Genomic DNA, 19,517 nt, shown 5'->3' on the forward strand with positions numbered 1-19,517 from the left:
GTAAATACGCAAGGTTACATAATGGAAAAGCTAAGGGCAACCAGTCACAAACAGCCAATTGGGCTTTAAGCTGTAGCCAATCGAATAATTTCCTTTCTTTGTCCCTGCACCTTCTGGGTCTTTCCCTGGGCTCTTGTGGGCGGAGCGCTTCCAACCACTTCCGGTCTGGCACGGCCCAATTTGAATTGATTTTTGCTCAAGTAAACTTAAACAATTTTTAATATGCTTCGGTTATCTTTGAACAGACAGACATCTCCCTTCCCCCCACATTCAGGTCTCTGAGTGGAAGGCATTTCCAAACCAAGGGTCAGGAAAGGGTATGCGGCTTTGCTACAGACAATCTATTTATAAAATCACTAACAAAGGATAAGGGGAATCCTTTCCCAGACTTCCCCTCAGTCTCTTTCTGGTAGGCTAATAATAATTTAAATCTGATTATGGTTTCTTTCAAGGGTATGTTTTTGGAAAATACAAAAAAACATCCTGATTCTATCAATATTCAGATGTTAAAAAGATGACTTTTCCTTGCTGGCCACTCAGCTACGGATCTTGAAACTAGAATGCTAGTGTGGAATAGTGTGATCATTTCTCTAAAAGCAAATGTAACACATTTAAGCTCTATAATCGCCCCGGCCTGCCTTAGTTTTGAGCTAAAAAAATGCGTAGCTCAGGTCAGGAGGTTGTCGGGTTAGGAGCGGTTTGCGAGGCCTTTTGACGGTGAGATAAAGAAGAGGTTTTGCTTCTCGTTTTTTTTGTCTCCTTATCCTCAAGGAACACACCTTTTGTGTGCTCTGTCTAACAAAGGAATTTCCGAATTCATGGTGGAATTTGGAGGTAGAGTATTATGTGTAGACTGGTGTCTATATGCACTTGCAAAGCCGGTTTCAAACCACAAAAGGATTAAAAGAAAAAAAAAAGCTGGGATTCTGCAATACACTGATTGGAGGAACCGCTAAGACACTGAGAGTTAGCAATAAAAGCAGCAACAAACAAAATCCCAAAGGATTTGGAATTCCTTTAGTTTCCATTTGGCATAAGACTGATATGATTTCTTTGTTCTTTCTTATCTACAGTACTCAAATAATAGTTTATTTCATTCGTGTGGTCCAGTTGCTTCTTCTAAACTGTTGCGCAAAGCAGAATGGTGCCCAAGATAGCCTTACGTACGTAGGATAACAGAATGAACCTTTGTGTTGATGTTTTGGAAGAGGGTAGTGTCATTTTTAAAAAACTCACACTAAAATGTGTGGGGTTTTTTTTTTTTTTCTGCTGTGAATTTCAATAATTTTATGGAATGGGCTAGGATGGGCGCTTGGCTTTTAACTATTGGTCTACCTGGCAAGAGGGTTTCTCTGAAATCCTCTTTGTAACAATAGAACTGAGATCATTTGCAGGAAATTCTTATTTCTTATTTTTGGTTGCTTATGGTTTTTGAAAGCAGATGCAATGTTATCTGTTGCCGTTTGTGCAAGTGATGAATTGTGCTTTCAACCTAATTTCCTCCAGCGAGCTTGACCAAAACGCTGGGCTTTGTAAAAAGCTCTGCTCAAAGAGTATTTGGCATTATGAAGCCACGAGGCAGTCGTACCACTGACGACTCTTTATGATAAAAATAAGACGTGGAGACTTTCGTTTTGGTAATACAATTCTTGTAAACCATTCGAACACTGCTGTGATGTGCTTTCTACTCTTTTAAGAGAAGGAGTGGGGGAGGGGCAAGAGTGTTTTAAGTAAACAAAGATTCCAAATCTAGGAAACCCAACTCACTTGGATATGTGTATTATGCAATTTCATATACCGTAATGGGTGTATTGTGTCAAGATCCCAGATAAGTAGGTCCTTGTATACTTTTCAATGCATGGAATGTTTTTTACGTGCCTACTAATAGAGGCCCACCTTTGGGCGAAGAAAAAAAGGCCTCCTTTCAGATGAAATCGAGCCCAGGTAAAGTTGAAACTCAACCCACAGAGCACTGGCATCGTTTTCAGGCTCAAAGAAGATGGGTGTTTCAATTTCATCATCCTGTAACACTGAGAAATGTGACAAAACGTGCAGATTGCCTGGGTCTTCCGAGCCATGTGTAAATACGTGTGCCAATTTAGGTGCAACTCCCAACAATTTGCTGTTTGAAAGACCAACGACTCTTCCGTGAGATAATCATTCGGTTCATTTACATGAAAAGTCTTAAATAGCAAAAATGCTACTTGCAATTTACATCATAGTGTCTCCATAATAGAGAACAATGGCTTCCTCAATGGAAGTTAATGCAAAGGAGAGGCATACGGAGATTTAAAGAAAAAGAAAAAAAAAAGACAACAAAAAAACCAAAACCCAACAACTTTTCAGCCCACTTTGCAAATATTAACCAATTAATCTAATTTAAAATAAAATACACCGAAACGTCTTCCCATGCTGGGAGTCTGCACGGTCACTGGAATAATATTGGTTATCTTTAGAGTCCGGCCCGGCCGTTCACACGCAAGTGAGCCTTTTTAAAGGGCTTATGGTGACATGTTTTTCAGATCCTTCCATTTTTGTCCTGGTTCCTGGGTTAGCACAATTAGGTTGACGTGGGGTTTCTTTCCCCTTTTAAAAAAAACCTTTCAACTGAGCGCACGTCTGTGAAAGAGGTAGGACCCAGGACCCAGGGCTGGATAAAATAGCCTACCTCGTGTGTTGGTAATGTATTGTCTCCTTCTCGTTTGTATTCACGATTATACACACCTCTGTGGGCTGCACGGGGTTTATACATGTATCTTTTTGCGTTCTCTAGGCTATGGCCACCTGCTGTATGTACAGTATGTGCTGGCTATATTTGAACACCATCTCCCTTTTTGAATTTAAAGACCTACCTATTACATCTTGTTTACTCAGTATCATTCCCCCAGTTTAAAAAAAAAAAAAAAATCCTGCAAGAACCGAACATGCCATGTTTCAATCTGGCCCCAGTGGCTTTTTCTCTGAAAGCAAAACGTGTGTCTTTTACACCAGGGCTTTCTCCCCACCCCAGGGGGTGTCTTCCATTCTTTTGTGGCTCAGTTTAAGGCGAAAAGGGCTCCAAACCACTAACTAGACAGAGGAGAGCCCCTTCTTCCACCTCCAGGGAGAATTTCAGATTTCCTTTATCTGAAGATAGCGTGCCCTCTTCTTACTTATTTGCCACCATTGCGAGGAGAACAAAACACCACCTTGGCGTCAAGATCCTGGGTAGAGGCTCACGGTCTTTTTCAACCATCTTTGGCGAGGCCTTGCTTCCTTCCACTCGAGTAAGTTGCGGCTTGGGGCCACGGCAAGGACTGGGTGAGAGCCCGAAATGTCGTTGGAAAAAAAAAAAAAAACCCCAACAACCCCCAGCAGCCCTCCCTCCAGCCCCTCGGCACCACCACCCCGCTCTCCGGGGCGAAGCTGCAGCCCGGCGGCCCCGTATGGGCGAGACTTGGCAGGTCGGCGGGGCTCCTCTCGCAGCCGCGGAGTCGGCGCCGGCCGGGCGTCCGCGCCCGCCCGGCTGCGGGGCTTCGCGCTCTCGCCTCCCTTCTCCCCGAATCCTCCCTTCCCCCACCGGCCGCCCCCTCCCCCTCTGCCGCGCTCCCTTTTGTTCGCTCGCCGCTCGGGCCGCCGCCGGGCCCGCACCCCCAGCCGTAGGCCCCGGCGTGGCGGGCCGCCCCGCCGCCGCCGCCGCCGCCGCCGCGCGGCCTAGAGCGCGCCGCCCGGGGAGGCGCGGGGCCCGGGCCGGGCGCACGGCGAGGCCGCGGCGGCGGCGGCGGCGGCGGCGGCGGCAGCGGCGGGGCGGCCCGGGGGGCGCGGGAGCCGGCAGCCCGGGAGGCGGCGGCGGCAGCGGCGGCGGCGGCGGCGGCGAGGCCGCTCCACCGCACACGCACACACAGACCCCGGCAGCGGGAATGCGGATGACACGCCCGTAACATGGAAGCCGCCGCCGCCGCCGCTACGACGACAGCAGCAGCAGCCACAGCAGCAGCAGCCGGCGGCGCCGCGCTGAACAAAGGTCATCCGAGCTGCGGCCCAGACGCCCGGGCTTGACCGCTGCGAAGGCCAACCCCGGGAAGGGGGTGGGTGTGCGCCCGCGGGGCGGGGGGCGGCGGGGGGCGAGCGAGGGGGCGAGGGCAGCGCAGGACGGGGCGCGCGGGTGGGCTGCGGGGAGAGGCGGGCGCGCCGGCCCCTCGTGCCCACCCCTGCGGGCCGGGGCGAGCGCGTGAGGCTCAGGCCCCTTGGCCTGACTGCAGTGGCCTGTCCCACCCTGGCCTTGGGGACGGGGCGGCCTTCGCGCCCCGCCAGCCTCCTTGGGGGGGGCCGAGGACGAGCCGGTTTCGCTAGGCCCCACAGGTTCAGAGAGGGGGGCCACGTGAGCGCAGGAGCCTGCTCCTTCCCCCCCACCCCCTCCTCCAGCGCTGGCGGCTCACGGAGGATTCCTGAAAGGCCGCTGTGCCCCTCTTTCTCACTGCCCCTTGACTCGCCCCCCCCCCCCCCCCCCCAGGCATCCCTAGTTTCCTACCCCGAGGTGAAGGGATTTGGACTTCTCCCCCCAGGTGCTTGAAAGAAGAGAAGGTTGGAGGAGGAGGAGACTGGGGGGGCGGCTGGTGGTGGTGGTGGTGGTGACAGGGCTGGGAGAGAGAGGAGAGGGACGGGAGGAGGGGGCTGGGTGGGGTGGGGGTGACAGGCAGAGAGGAGCCTGGTCAACAAGCCAGCACCACTCTGCTAGGAGGCCGAGGCCGCTCCTGCAGCCGACGCATCCAGTGTGAGGAGGCACACATAGATTGCTTTCTTGGGGGCTCTTTGTCAGCCACCAACACAGAGAACACACACTGACACACAGGTACACAAAGATGTGAGCCAGGTTGTGGGAGGTAAGTGGGGGAAGGAGAAGGAGGGGGAAAACTGTCTGCGGTGGGCTTTGGGGTGGAGGGGCCGGGGGGATGGGCCCCGAGGGGCTCTGGGGTGCTTGTGAGGCGAGCATTTCCAAGGCTGTGTGCTTGTGCGGCGGTGGGGGGACACACGATGACCTTCCCCTCCTCACGAAGACCTAAAAGGGAAGAGCAACCCCCAGCGAGATCCCCTCCGTGCTGATGATTTTCAGGGACTTGTTGGCAACTCAGGGAGGGTTGCCATAGCTTTTTTATGTAGGGTGACCAGAACCGGCTGAAACTGGTTTGAGGCAGATCAGCTCCTGAACACAATGCAGTCACTGAGCTACTACAGTGGGATAGCAGCTTCCTCCCTTCATGGCAGCCAAAAGCAGAGGACCTTGCAGGAAGGTACCATCCCAACACAGTATGTGAATGCACACTTAGACACCACACAGCACTGGTATGTGACTAATGGAGCCCTAAAAGATTCTGTGCAGAGAAGATGGGAGAAAAGGTGCAGGTTTGCAAGGTCTGAGATTAACTTGGGCTTTTCCTGCCTTTTGCTTTTGCTTAGGGGATGGACAAGGAGCTGAGATTTATGACCCTTATTAAAGAAAAAATGTGCCTTGCTAGGGTGGGGACTCTTGGTGTATGCAGTCTCTCTCTCTCTCTCTCTCTCTTTCTCTGTTTTTTAACAAAACAAAACCAAAATGAACTGATGGGTTTGTAATGGTAGTTTTGTTTGTTGCTGGAGAATGCTACTTTGCATGCCTTTTTTTTTGTTTTTTTTTTTTTTGTTGTTTCTGTCTTGCAGGGAATGTTCTGTTTTGTGCTTTTCCTTTTAGAAGCTACTGAAGGGTGTTGGGGGTACTTCTGACTGTTATGAAGGCCAAAAGGTAACAATATTGTTCTAGGAAATGAGCATAAATGCGTTCCAGTGATGCTGTAAGGCATACATGCTGTCTTTTTTTTTCCTTGTAGGCCTGTTGACTGGGGCTGCTTTTAACCCTTTCATATTTGCAGAGAATGCAACCGTGTGACAGTAACTGAACACTGGGCCAAAGTCTTTCCAAAAGGTCAAGGTTCACAAGGTGAGATACGATATTTTGAGCATGGATTTAAGTGTTTATCTGAGGATCCATTCCGAGACAGACTGACAGTGGATTGGTACCCTGGAGAGAACTTGGGGTTCAGAGTGGAGAAGAGATGGTCTTAACGTTATCCAAGTGTAACGGGATTAGAGTGACTTTATGATGGTATTGCTCTCCAGACCAAATCAGAATGACTGCATTAACTCACATGCGGGTAGTCCTTTAGAAGAGGCAGGCCTGGAAAAGAAGCAAGTTTAGAGAGTGGCAGGCATCGGGGCCTTGTGGAGAATGCACTGTTTTGCATAAAGACTAAAGCAGCACACGTTTAGCGGGAGCCCGTCGAGGACAACAAAAAAGGAAGGACTTGGCCAAATCGAGGCAGCCTCGCCTCGTTTTTAGGATTTGAAGAGTCTGATTTGCCTTTTGTTCATGCATCACCTTCCTTTTACCTTGAGCTCTGTGTTAACCTGAAAGGTTTTTCCCTCCGAGTCAGGTGGCGTTTATTGATTTTGGGGGCTGTGGACGGTGAGTTTGCCATTGGATTATTTGTGGCATACATTTTAATGTGGAATGCTAATGCAGTACCAGGAGGAAACCGGCTGGTCTGGCTTCATCTGTGAAAAGATGCCTGTTAACTCCAAGCTTTATAAGCAGTGGCTGGTAGAAAATGTCTGATGCCTGAAGAGCGTGCAGTGAGAATCGAGCTGGCATTTGAATGCACCCCCAAAACCAGAGGTTTGAGAGTAGCAGAGGGGAGAAGGCAGGGGCGAGGGTAGCAAAATGAAGAACAAAGACAGTGAGCGCTTCCGGGGGAACCCTGAACGCTTTTGCCTTGGGGTTCCTTGTGAAAAGACTGCAACTGCCCCACACAGAAAAACCAGCAGCTCCAGGATCCTCTCCAGTACGATGTCAGCAACAGATAGAAGGAGTTCTGTCTTCTGGTTTGGGAGAAGCACAGTCAAGAGGCGCTCGCGGAAGGCAGGATTGGAAATAAATTTCTCCCCTACTTTGAAGAGGGGATCTTGTGCCTCTCCCATTTCAGCAGAAGAGCGCCTTTTCTGAAATGCTGAGGATCTCCGAAGATGGGGAAGTGGTGTGCTGGCAGTGGGTGGGCAGAATATCTGCAGTGAAGGGTGTCAAGCACGCAAGGGTTTTTTATTGTTAGGAATTTTTTCATGTGATCGCAGAGCCTCCAGGGTGTGAGAAAACCGGCGAAAGGGAAAACGAGGGGCATGGTTAGCTCAGATGCGCGGTGTGGTGCTTAATAAAGATACGTGTAATCTCGGACTGGTATCCCGGTAAATAGCTCACACGATGGAACAGAATTCTTCACAAATCACTGTGCTAAAATTGGTTTTCAACCCGACATCATTTTCGACTGCCAGAGGTCCTGTGTCTGAGCGTGGTGGAAATCTGCTTGCGAAGCAGATCGCAATCCACGTTGCATGATATGCTGTTCCTGCCTTTCTGGTGCCAGCTAAAACTCAGATGGCTAACATGATAAACCTTAATTAGCTTAATACAATCAGCTGTTTTATAATTTAGGCCCTCACGCCTGTCTTTAGAAAGTCCGTGATTTTTTTTATTTCACTTGGACAGCCGTCTCCTCCTCTCCTCGCAGTGGCCGTTTCCGGATAGTATGTGGGAGAGCCCTTTTTTTGTAGGGCATTGCATGTCACAGAATGTTCTGGTTTACTCTCTCCGCGGTTTTGAGCTTTGTGACTCCTCCTTTCCCTGCCCCCCCCCCCCCCCCCACCCCAGCCTCCTGGAAAATCTCATTTGTTTTGCATTTAGGCCAGTCTTTCCAGCTGCAAGTGCTGTTTAAGCCTGGAGAGCTGGTTCTCCAAGCCAGCAATCAGGGGCTCATCTATGGACTGAGGTTTGTCTCAGGTGGCGATCTCTGGCTGAGGTATAACAATGTAGCAGGCCCAGGTCTCCGAAGAGGAACAGAGTTTTCTGGGCTCGGGAACGTGAATGTGAGTGCGGAGAATGAGCAGACAGCACTCTTCTTTCCTGGAAGAGGCAGGAGGGAACAGGGTGGCACCCACACTGGGGGCCCCCACGCTGGGGGCCGGGCCTGTGCTCTCGCTGCCGCGGTCACCAAGCGGGCAGCCAGCCACACCTGGAGCCTGGTCGGGATGGCCTGCGGCAGTCTCCGGGGTGGACCAGACGGCCACCCCTCTGGAGGAGGAATGTGTGGGCTGATGAGGGTACTCTGGAAAGAAAGTGTCACGGGGTGGTTGAAGCTTCATTTTGGTCATTTGCTTCCTTCGAATTAGTTTTTCTATGTTAAGAAACATCAGAGTGGGGGCTTTTAGGGCCCCCCAGCCTCATGGTCCAGGAGAAGAGGCTCGCTTCTCTCTCTTTCGCCCCTCTTTTCTCCCAAAGAGATTCCCTGCCCCCACGCACTTTGACTCCTTTTTAAAAAAGGGGTTATGGGACGAAGGGAGCCAACCTGTACGTGGAATTTTCTGTGTATCCCCTTGACTGGGAGGAGTTAGAATTTTCAGAGTTGTGTCTCCTGTCCTCCTTTATTTCTTCCCTTGAAATACGTCCTGGGGTCCGTCTTCTGTTGGTTTCGAATAACCTTCCTCACAGCCTTGCTAGAACTCCCATCTAGCTGGTTCCCAGCTGGGGCAGAGGTTGCCCTGATGTGGGGACCACGGGACGGTTGCCAATACAAGGGAAACCGAAAGTATCTGGGGGCGATTTGGGGTGGCCCTCTCCTCATTCCCCCGATATCTCTTCCTAATCACTACAATACGGTGACCACATCCAGGGTAAACATTAAGGACATCCACACCTTTGTGTTGATTATATATAATCTTTAACCAAGTCGTGGTTAAATAATTAACTTTTTGGAACTTTTAAATTTACCTCCGGCGAAATTTACCCCGTGGCGAACAGTTGTACGGGTTTTGGCACAAGCATATAGCGCTGTGTGTCTGCCACCAGTAGGCTCAGGGACTGGTTCCATCACCCCCAAAACTTTCCTCCTGCTGGACGTTGGTAGACCGACCCTTCCCACCCCCACCCCTGGCAGCCGCGGCTGTGTTCCGTCCCTCGAATGCCACACGGACGGCTTCGTTCGCTTAGCAAAGTGCATTTGAGAGCCATCCGTGCTGTGGTGTATCTCCATACTTGGCTTCTTTTCTGTTGCACTTGGGCACGGCTACGTGGGCCTATCACAGTTGATCCGTTCTCTGGCTGCGGGACGTCAGGGTGATTTCCAGTTGTGGGTGCTTGTGGATAAGGCTGCTGTAAACATTTGCATGCAGGCTTTTGTCTGAATGTCTCTTCCCTAAAGACTTTGGGGTAGTGGGGTGGCTGGGTCGAATGGTGAGTACGTAAGGATTAGAAGGTTGAATGAAAATACATTCAGCACTTCTTCCTAGCTCGTGGGAGAGAGAGATCTGGCCTCGTTAGCGGCAGTTAAGACTTCCCAAGCAAGAGATTGCGGCGAGCGTTATCTGAAGACACACGAGAGATGATGGCGGCAATAGACCACTCACGAACGTGGAGGACATACTTTATAACCCAGAACTAATCGGAGTTAGCCAAAAGTGGAAACAAAAAAGCTGTGAGTGGTAAAATATCCTCTATTTCCTACAGCAATTATTTTTAATCTCCTCAGAAACATTTGGCAGTTTAATCTGCACATGGGTCTTCAGGTTCAGTAAGACACGGAACAACAACACTCGGAATCCTGGAAAGTGGTACCAGAGATCTTTGTTGAACTCTGAGTTACGTAACCAACGTATTACGAATGATAATTTGTCCTGGTTTTTTTTTTTTTTTTTTTTGACTGCCAAAATACGGGTGTTGTTTTAACATCTGTGGTTATTATCCAGCTTTTATGCCTTTTAAGGAAGTGAAAAGACTTAAGCAAGATCTGGGCAATGAAGTAGGGAGATTGGGGGAGCAGACTCCCTTTTCTAAAATTTTTATTTATTTATTTTGAGAGAGAGAGGGAGGGAGAGAGAGAGAGAGAGAGAGAGAATCCCAAGCAGGTTCCGCACCGTCAGCGAGGAGCCTGATGTGGGGCTCGAACTCACGACCTGCGAGATCATGACCTGAGCGGAAGTCGGAAGCTCAACTTAACTGAGCCCCCCAGGCGCCCCCAGCTTTTTTATACTTTAAAAAATTTCTTGGAGGATGAAATAGGGTTCAGGATTGTACAGAATGAACAGACGAAGGCTGTGGTGCTGAGACGGAGGAGAGCCCGAGAAGTGGGAAGTGATGTTACTTTGGGGATTATTTCCGCCATTTTACAGATCCCGAATGTTTAGTAAGCACCAGATGTTGTGCCAGGCCCTGGGAGTACCAAGGGAAAAGGAATCCAGAGAGAAACCTCTAGTGGGAAGTAGCCTGCAGATACTGTGATAGGAATGTGAATGAGCCACCTAGTGCCCGGCGTGGAGAGGGAGGAGCCCTTGAAGAGGTGGCCTCTGTGCTGAGAGAGGACCGAGTAGGTATGGCAAGCGGGCAGAGACTGGGGGAACAGCACGGGAGTCTGATGGAGCAGCCTGTGGAAAGGCGCTGAGCGAGCCTGGTGGTGTGAGCGGCAATGGGAGAGTAGGAGGTGAAGTGAGGAGGCAGGCAGGGGCCCGACTTCTGAAGGTCATTCCACACAGACCATTTGACCGGGGACTTTAGGCAGTAGACGCAGAAAGCCTTCACTTTTAATGACAGAGGTCCCGAGGCAGTATCTCAGGACGGAACGGAGGTTCTGGAAGCTCTGGAGGCTGGAGGCAGGGAGGTCAAAGGAGGGGACCACGGCAGCACATCTAGGAGAGAAGAGGGCTTGATCTAAGGCACCGCGTTGGGATGGAGCCGTGGTGGATGGGGTAGCAGTCGGGTTGGTGGAGAGGAAGCGGCGGAGAGCGCCGAGGTTGCTCCTTGAGGTTACTTGCTGCTGGTGGTGTTTGTGAGATACTGCATTCAGAAGGCAGAATGGATTTGGAAGGTGGATGTGATACAGGGAGTTCAAGTTTGGGTTGAGTTGGCCGTGGGAGGTGCCCTTTGCTGCCTGGATCTGTTTGGGTTGGAGGTCTAGACCGAGAGGGATTGGCGTGGAACAGAGACCATAGAAGAAGAAAGACGTAAAGAAAAGGTTGCGTTTGGGGTTCCGTAAGGTGATGGTTTGACATAGTCAAGGCCTTAAAGGAGGTGGTGGGGCTGAAGAACGTAAGATGCGTGCTTTGGAAACTTGGAGGGCAAGACCTTTCCAGAGAGGCAGGAAGCGGTATTAGCGGCCGACCCCTGCGGACACCGTAGCTTGTCTGGTGATCCTTTCCATTGGTTGCCCATGCGGTACCGGAGCAGCGAGATGAGCCGCGTTCTTCTTTTCCCCATGGTGCAGGCGGGACAGTGACGCAGAGACCCTGGCCAAGGCCTGCCAGTTCATGAATGATCGTAGCGACACAATTTGAAGCCTGCTCCTCACCACTAGGCTGTTCTGCTTTGGGGCGGCAGGATTGGTAGGCATGAGGAAACCATGGAAAGGGTTTAGGGGTGTGGAAGCTGGGAGGAAGGGCCTGAGAGAGGGCACAGGTAGGCGCTGGACAGTAAAGGCACTGATAAGGTTCACACTAGAGGCGGCAGTTGATGACGGCCGAGGCGAGACAAGGTGATGGGAATACAAGTCTCCCTTGTAATTAGCCCTGTTTTCCTGACTTCGTTCATCACAGAGAGGGGAGAATCTGTACAGCAGAGGCAGTGTGAGAAATAGCGGCTTGAAAAGGTTATGTTTTTACTGGGCACTGTAGGGTGAGGATACAAATTGGAAGGGAAGAGGAACAGAGATGGTTTTGTTTTTGTTTTTATTTATTCTTTGAAAAGGATGGACTTAAGTTGAAAGTCGTGCTGAGAAAAATCTTTTGTTTCAGTAAGAGGTAAACACAGTTAGTTAAAAGAATTCTTTGAATCATCTTGTGCAGACAGGAAGTTCTGAATTTTTCCTCTTTCAGAAGGAGACAGGGAGAGCAAATTCTACGTGATCTAAATCTGGAGACTGAAATAAGTAATTTTCAGACAAACTCAAGAGTGGCCTTTGTAGCTGTCCCATGTATTCCTCACTAAGTAACCTGTAGTTAGTTGATGGTTGCTAAAAATGCAGGTTTTGTATTGTGTCCAGTTAGATATTCTTACAACTTTACACAATTGGAGATTGCGGACATCTTGCAGGGTTTATAGAGGCCTAAAGATAAAATCAAGGTGTTGTCATTCTTGAAGGTTTTCTCAGCCCAGCCTTTTCTTTGTGGGACACAAACTCTTGCTTTCCAGAGGCTTGACGCATGGGTCTCGTAATGGGTATTGATTTTGATCATTTGTTTGTGAGGAACAAATTCTTTCTAGGGACTGAATCGTAATTGGATTGTTGAAAAACTTACTAAGTTAGAAAATTCAGAGTCCTGTGTTTTGTTTTGTTTTGGTTTGGTTTTGAAGATTCCCTGGCTGGAAGTACTTCAGATGTTTATACTTGTCTTCTCATTTTCTACAGGGAGCCCAAATGGGGAGGGAGGGTGGTCAGGTAGAACTAGAACCCAGCACTCTGGCCTCCTGGTCCAAGGCAGGATGCGTCATCACCGTCTCTCTGCCGTCCAGTGTTTATTATGTGTTTGGTGGTGTAAGAACCAGCTCGTATTTACAGTTCGTATGTCACGTGAACCACACAGGGACTCATCGGGAAGCTGGTTTTCAACTGTTCTGCTGATTTAACGTGGCCAGAGTGGGAGAGGTAGTTTGAGGTCTCTAGTTTGAGAAGCGATCGTGCCTAGTGTGGTGGTGAAACGTGGGGCCTCAGTGCATGGAGATTTTCAGTTGCCTTTGCCTGGCTCGCGGTGACATACACCTGTTTGTCCAGCCTTCGGTGACATAAGCTTGCGTTCTGCCACCAACTGGCCGTGGGACCTTGAGCAGGTTCCTTAGATCCTAGGCCATACTTTTCTTGAAGGTCGTTATGAAGAGTAAATGTGTATAAAGTGCTTAGCAGAGTGCCGGGAATGTGGTAAGTCCTCCCTAAAACGTTAGCCGTTCTGTGTTCCTCAGCGTCCCTGGTTTAGGGGCAGGGCCTTTGCCCTGACATTCTTTTCTCATCTTAGAGGGTATTGTGTCTCCTGTCCTACCTTTTACTTCGTTTTTAAGTAGATTTTTTTTTTTTTTTTTTTTTTTTTTTTTGCCCGGGAAAATACACAGTGAGCATCTCCTGCCTTGTCTGTAAGGTCTTCAGTTACATCTGCCCAAATTGGCATAAAGTGGGCGACATGTAGGCAGGAGGGTGGCATCCTTGGTCCCACTGGGCCGTACGTTCATTTGTAGTTGGAAAACGTTGGATGAATTTTGCGGTTATCGTCTCGTACTTTGTCTCTGCTTCCAGACGAATCCACTCTAGTCCGTGCTGGCCATAGTCTAGGTGATGTCATTCACGTTAACCAGAGTTAAAAAAACCAAAAACCATGACTGTGAAAGTACGGCAGGTTAGCCACAGCCCCTGTTCCGTCTTTTCCCATGTCCCTCTGCTTCCCGGGTTTGCTCGGCAGTGGCCGGATACTCATGAACCCGCACGTGGGGATTTGGTAGTGACGGAAGACTGAGTGGAGAAGGGATCTGAGGAATCCGTGAATGACATTCTGTTGGCTAAAACTTCTCTGTCAGTAGGGTGGGCACTAGCCACATCCGGCCACTGAGTTTGCAAGGTGGCTGGTCCTTACGAGGTGAGCTGTAGGCGTGGGATACACAGCAGGGTTTGAAGACTTCTACAAAAGGGACGTAAAATGTTTCATTAATGCTTTTTTATGTTGATTACATGTTGAAATGATGCTGTTTTTGGTGGAATACAAACTGTTACTAAAGTTATCAAAAGGATGAACTTAAGATTTGTTTACCCTCCCTTCGCCCCCCACCCCTTTTTTTTTCCCCCAATGTGACTACTAGAAGATTTAAAACTACGAATGTGGGGACAGGGCTGGTCTGGAATGTTGGATGGACACCTAAATCAATTTAGCAGTGAACTTTCTCTGGTGCCCTGAGGTGTTCATATTCACTGACGTTGAGTTCCCCTCTTGGTTGAAAAAGAGAGCGTGAGAGTGATGTGATGTCTCCTTGTTAGAGAAACCCGTGCTCCCCTGGGTTGGACCTCTTTTCTCTCCCGGGAGTTCCTCATTTATCCCTCTGCATCACAGGATCCAGACAGCCGTGCCAGGTAGGTGTGTGCTTCAGGATGGAAAGGCAGCGTTGATCGAAAATCTGCTAGATGCTAGATACTTGTCGTCCTCTGTGAAGTGTAATTAACACCCCCCCACGAGCTCCAACAGAGGTGAAGTGAATGGTCCCAGGTGGTACCACTAGCGGGCGGCTGACCCTGGATTCGGACCCGGGACGAGCTGGTTTTGAAATCATGCTGCCTTTTCCAAATACCGGCTCCTGCTTGGTGCTGGTGTCTTGTGCCTCCCGCCCAGAGTCCCATGCCTGGTCCGGGGCGCCCTTACTGTCCAGATAGCATTTCGCACACTTTGATTTTCGTGCAAGCCACGTGGGGATTCGTTGGATAATGCAGGTAGTGATTCGTAGGGCTGGTGGGGGACGAGAGTCTGCATGGCTGACACGCTCACAGGTCATGGTAGTCCGCTGGTCCCCGGACCACACTTTGAGTAGCACGGGTCTGCCCTGCTTCCCTTGGTTTCGGACCTGCTTCCTCAGCTTCCAGAGCGATCTGATTCTGCCTGACTCTGCAGGGGCTCCCCCTGCGGCTTTGCATGTGATGCCGGTGAGTGCAGATGGGCGTCAGAACTGGGTTTTGCCCGTAGGTGCCGAGACTGGCCCAAATGCTGGTTTCTGTGTGCACGCGATCTGACCAGAGCAGTTTATGCCTGTTCCTGCATCACTGTGTCCCTCCTCCTTTATCGTCTTGACCACTTTGGCACCTGTAGTCTGATAACACAGAAGATAATTTTAATACTGAGATATGTGGTCGGGGTATCTGTTTTAAGTCCTTGTGAGGGAGACCGTCTGGCCTTAAATCCACACTTGAGAGAGACTCTGCCGTGTTTGGTTCAGGGAGTCAGGATCTGAAGACAGGGGAGGACTCAGAGCTGTTGGCTGGCCACAGTGTCAGCCTCCATGCCCGACGAGGGATCGAGGTGACTTGTGAATGGGAGTCCCCATGAGCCCACCTCACAGAGAGGTGCTGGAAGACCGGCTAATGAACCCCACCCGCCTCTCCAGCACATCATGAAGACAGCCACTGGGGAGTCCTTGGATCCGGGAGGTGTTGGGGAAGGGCTTGGTCTTTGGCCAAACAAGAAATTGAGTTTCAGGAAGGAGTTCGGTGTATTACGTGTTTTGAACTCTGAGAGACTGTGCGAAACTTTAGTGTATCTTTTAAATTTGGGAACGCGTGTTGATGAAATCAGCAAATGATAGAGTGATGTCTGTTACATGAGAGAGTTTACCTTCCCCGCATCTCTGTAAGAAAGCTCCATTTCACAGACATCCTAGTTGAATTTTAGATCTTACTGCACATGTGGACTCTGAGTTCTAGGGCATATAAATCTGGCACACTGGGTAGGATTTGTAATGGTTGGCTAAATCTGTCAATTCCCTGTTTGGTGCAGAATCCTGTGCCTGGTGTGGGAGTGTCTTGCCTGGCCTGTGAGTGGCTGTTGAGGAGTCACAGATTGCGGGAAGGGAAGTGGGGTGGGGCCAGGGGGAGAGCAACAAGGCTGGGTGTTCGGGACGGGCAAGGCCGTGGGGCCAGCCCTGGAGAAAGGGGTTGGCACTGAGGAAGTTCGTCTGAGTTGGGGGTGAGTTCAGAGCCTTACTGGAGCACACCAGGTATCGGGGGAAGTTAGGAGCCCGAGGCTAGGTGGATGGACACCCGGAGGATGTCAGAAGGCATAGCAAAGGCGGATGGTCACGAGTCTGGTGGGTGGGCACGAACGAGCAGACTATGACGACGTGGAACAAGTGGGTACTTCAGGTCCAGGACCGCAGCGACAGGCGATGGTGGGAATGATGCACGTGGGCCCAGGAGAGGCCCACGGGAAGGTTGTGGGGTGAGCGAGCAGGTGAATGAGCGAGGGCGGTGTGAGCCACCAGCGCTAGCGATCGCCGGATAACGGAGTCAGAGCCAGCTTCGCCTGGCGGCCTTCATGTGCTGTGGCGAGTGAGGACCCTCGTTGCTCAGGTGGCTGAGTTTGGGAGTAGGGACTGGGAGAAGCAGTAGCTCCTGACAGCGTAAGAGTCACACGGGCAGGCGTTACGACGCAAGATCGTTTGGAGTTTGCGTGACTTCACGGGACACGTGATCAAGACCTAGCTTTTCAAACTAACACCGGCAGAAGAGGAGCTGATCATACGGCCGAGGCTGCTGCCAGGAGTAACTCCATTGCCCTGCACACAGTTCGCTGTGTCCTTTTCGGGGCCGCGTGTCTTCGGCTGTCTCCTTGCGCCTCTCCCTTGGTAGAACCGTGGACGCTTTCTGGCGCACTTGGCCAGCATGGCTGTCCCACAGCCCCTGTTTCCGTGTCCTTCCTCTAGACTGCTAGTAACGTCAGCTGTATTCCTCAGTCCAGCTTCTGGTTCTCAAGACCACAGTCTGGCTGGTCCTGGTCTAATCAGCTGTGACTAGGGGGGCGGGGTTACTGCTGACCCTAGAAGAGTGATAGTTTTCACTGGGCTCGTGAAGCACCCCCGAGGGGTCTGCTGCCTGACAAGAGGGTGGTCTCATCCTGTTTTATGCCTGAGAAACTTGAGGCTCCGAGAGATGAACACACGTGTCAAGGCTAAGTTGTTGGGAGTTGGCATTGCTGCCTGGATCTTTCTGACCCCAATTCTACACCCTTTACTCTTGGGATGAGCTCTTTTGAGTGTAGAGATGGAATCTTTTCTCCATTTTCTATTTACTCAAAATCACAAAAAACACCACGTTTAGCTTTTAGCGTTTGCTCCCTTAAATGCGTAGTGAGTGGATGCCGATTGTCCAGTAATGCAGTGGACTGAGATCCTGGAGGGGGGAAATTTGGCCAAATGGCTGGAGGATTTGTTCAAGCCTCATGTTTAGGGTCTCATGGGTACATAGATGTATACTTGAGGCCCCGCCTAGGTAGTTGTGTGTGTGTGTGTGTGTGTATGGATATGCATGTTTGGGGCCCCTCATAGGTACATATCTGTTTGGCAAAAGGCAAGTCTGGCTTATTGGGCCAATGTTAATTTTGGGAGAGATTAAACACATAGTTTAGCACTTGAGTAAGAATAATTAGGCCTTAATGGTTTTGATTTCGATGACTCATAGAATTGTAAAACATTTCTTTCTGTTCCTCTAATTTTGAGCCTCAGGATAGTGTTGACCTCCATTGGAGTTTCGCATTTAGCTCTAACCTCTTTGGTTACACAGAGCTGTTAGTTCAGGCCACTGAGGATAGGAAAAACTCGTCCTGCATGTGTTGTGCTTCTTAGAAGACCTTGCTGGGCCGTCCCATCTGCAAAAGGCAGAAGGATGTTCATTCTGTCCCAGGGAGTTACTAGGAGTTCTGATGGCATTGATCTTGTTGTCATCACCTCTCTGAGACCATGAGAGCTGTGGCTTCATTTCTTCTAGGGCTCTCTCTCTGCTACAGTCCTCTCGCTGACCTGGTGTTGATGTTACGATAACTCCAAGTAATGAGTACTTACTATATTCCAGATAGCCCACGTAGGAGTGAGCACCTACTTGGATTGTTTAATCCGACTTTCACAAAAACCCTAGGAAGTGGATCTTGTTATTTCATTTTTCATTTGAGAAACAGAAGCCTAAAGAGGTTAGAAACTCGCTCAGAGTCTTGCAACTTGTAAAGGGAAGAGCCAGGCCTCCCTCTGATTTGTCTCACCCCAAAGCCCATGCTCGTAACCGCTACAACATACTGTGGTTTATAGGTGTCATTTCAATCTCTAGTCGGTGGCAGGCTCAAATATCTTTGAGGCTCAGAGCCACTGCTTCTGGGTCAACCAGTATTTCTCCTGTTGTCTGGATCTGTGAGGTATTTCTGGCTTTCTCCATGACACTGATGTATCGTGGCTCTGGGTACTGAACGTAGGTAAACGTTGAGAGGTCCCTTGCTCCCTTTCCTGATTTTTCTTCCTTTAGCATACATATGTGTACCTACTTTGTGCTTGTGCATTTAAACATTTTTTTTTTTAACGTGTATTTATTTTTGAGAGGCAGAGCATGAGCAGGGGATGGGGGGAGGGAGAGAGAGATACAGAATCTGAAGCAGGCTCCAGGCTCTGAGCTGTCAGCACAGAGCCTGACGCGGGGCTCGAACTCACAAACGTGAGATCATGACCCGAGCTGAAGTCAGACACTCGACTGACTGAGCCACCCACGTGCCCCTGTGCCTGTGCGTTTTAAAACACAAATCGCCTCCTTTGGGCATGGTTGTAGAACCGGCCAAGCGTTTTTGTCATCATTTCTGTGGCATTAAAGTTAAGGCAGAGCCCCTTTGGAATTGCCTTTTTAATTGTTCTTCCTCCGTATTTGGAGATTTGTTACATACTCTTTCCTGAGTCATCTTGGGTCCATGGGGAGGTGCCCCTGGAGGGAGAGGAGCTACCTGGAAACACGACTTACAGGTTGTTCAGGAAAATGGGCCGGAAGCATCTCCCTCACACTCCACTCCAGAATGCATTCCTGTTTCCTAATACTACCCCCCAAGGAGAACAGTTACTCTTAACTTGTGTCAAGCCTGTCCCAACGATGTCTCACCCCAGAGCTTCCGGCTCCTGATACTTTTGGGTTAGTGCTCCCCGGCGTGAAGCCTGGGTCCCCAGAGTGGAGATTCGCACTGGGAGCTCACAGCAGCACTTGAAGGGTCAGGGAAGCCTTGAGAGAAGAAAGCTGTGTGTGCGTGTGTCTGAGCACACGCATGCACGCGATTGACCCGGCACATCCCGCGTTCCGGGGCTGTGGAGTCCCTTCTCTCTGGCGGAACGTTCCTGGGTGAACATCCTTCAAGCTGTTGGGTTGTCACTGATGAAGTTGGTGAAAAATGGGAGGGCCTTGAGAGGAATGGGGAGAGCTTCCAAGGATCCCTTCCTTTTAATGTAACATGGTGACCGGTGAAATGATGTGACTCGTTGTTGTCCTTTGTGTTTTTCTGTTTGCCGTCTGCTCCGGGAAGAGAACTGGAGAGTGAGTTTATTTGTAAAGTCAGCAGCCAGTAGGCCTGCCGTGAGTGACAACTAAGGGGGATGCTCTGAGTTGTATTAGGTAGAATGGAGTAAGTACCTCTCATAATTCCGAACACGTTTTATACAAAATTGGCGTCTGGTGAGAATTGTTTGATGCTCAGGCGACGGCATCACTTTGGAATGTGAGGACAGTTGTGATAATGACCCAGGGAGCTGTTTGCGCACACCTCTCCTGAGTCGGCCGAGAGGAACAGGGTCCGGGTGAGCCTGAGCTGTGCCCACCAGCACCTCCACCTAGAAGTCTCCTGTGGATGATGTTGGGGGGAGGGGGCAGGTTTATGGTGATTTATTTAAGAGGATTAGGTCTTGGTGAGAGGGGGGCAGGGTCACAGGGGAA

At 50.2% G+C, this 19,517-nt stretch overlaps 1 protein-coding gene across 13 annotated transcripts in view; it reads left to right on the forward strand.

The window, feature by feature from the left end:
- The first annotated feature begins 3,775 nt into the window (after positions 1-3,775).
- Positions 3,776-19,517, forward strand: part of ZNF532 (zinc finger protein 532) — a 108,644-nt gene continuing 92,902 nt past the window's right edge. Inside the window, exons 1-3 of one of the 13 annotated variants that reach the window (XM_053205767.1) lie at positions 3,776-4,067; positions 5,112-5,758; positions 5,844-5,953. The gene's annotated coding sequence lies outside the window, so the exon portion shown is untranslated. Of the gene's footprint in view, positions 4,068-4,911; positions 5,759-5,843; positions 5,954-19,517 lie in introns of those variants that run through there. The other 12 variants (XM_053205768.1, XM_027069071.2, XM_027069072.2 and 9 more) reach the window with 12 other exon arrangements.

Source organism: Acinonyx jubatus, chromosome D3 (genome assembly GCF_027475565.1).
Source record: "Acinonyx jubatus isolate Ajub_Pintada_27869175 chromosome D3, VMU_Ajub_asm_v1.0, whole genome shotgun sequence".
NCBI classification, from domain to species: domain Eukaryota; kingdom Metazoa; phylum Chordata; class Mammalia; order Carnivora; family Felidae; genus Acinonyx; species Acinonyx jubatus.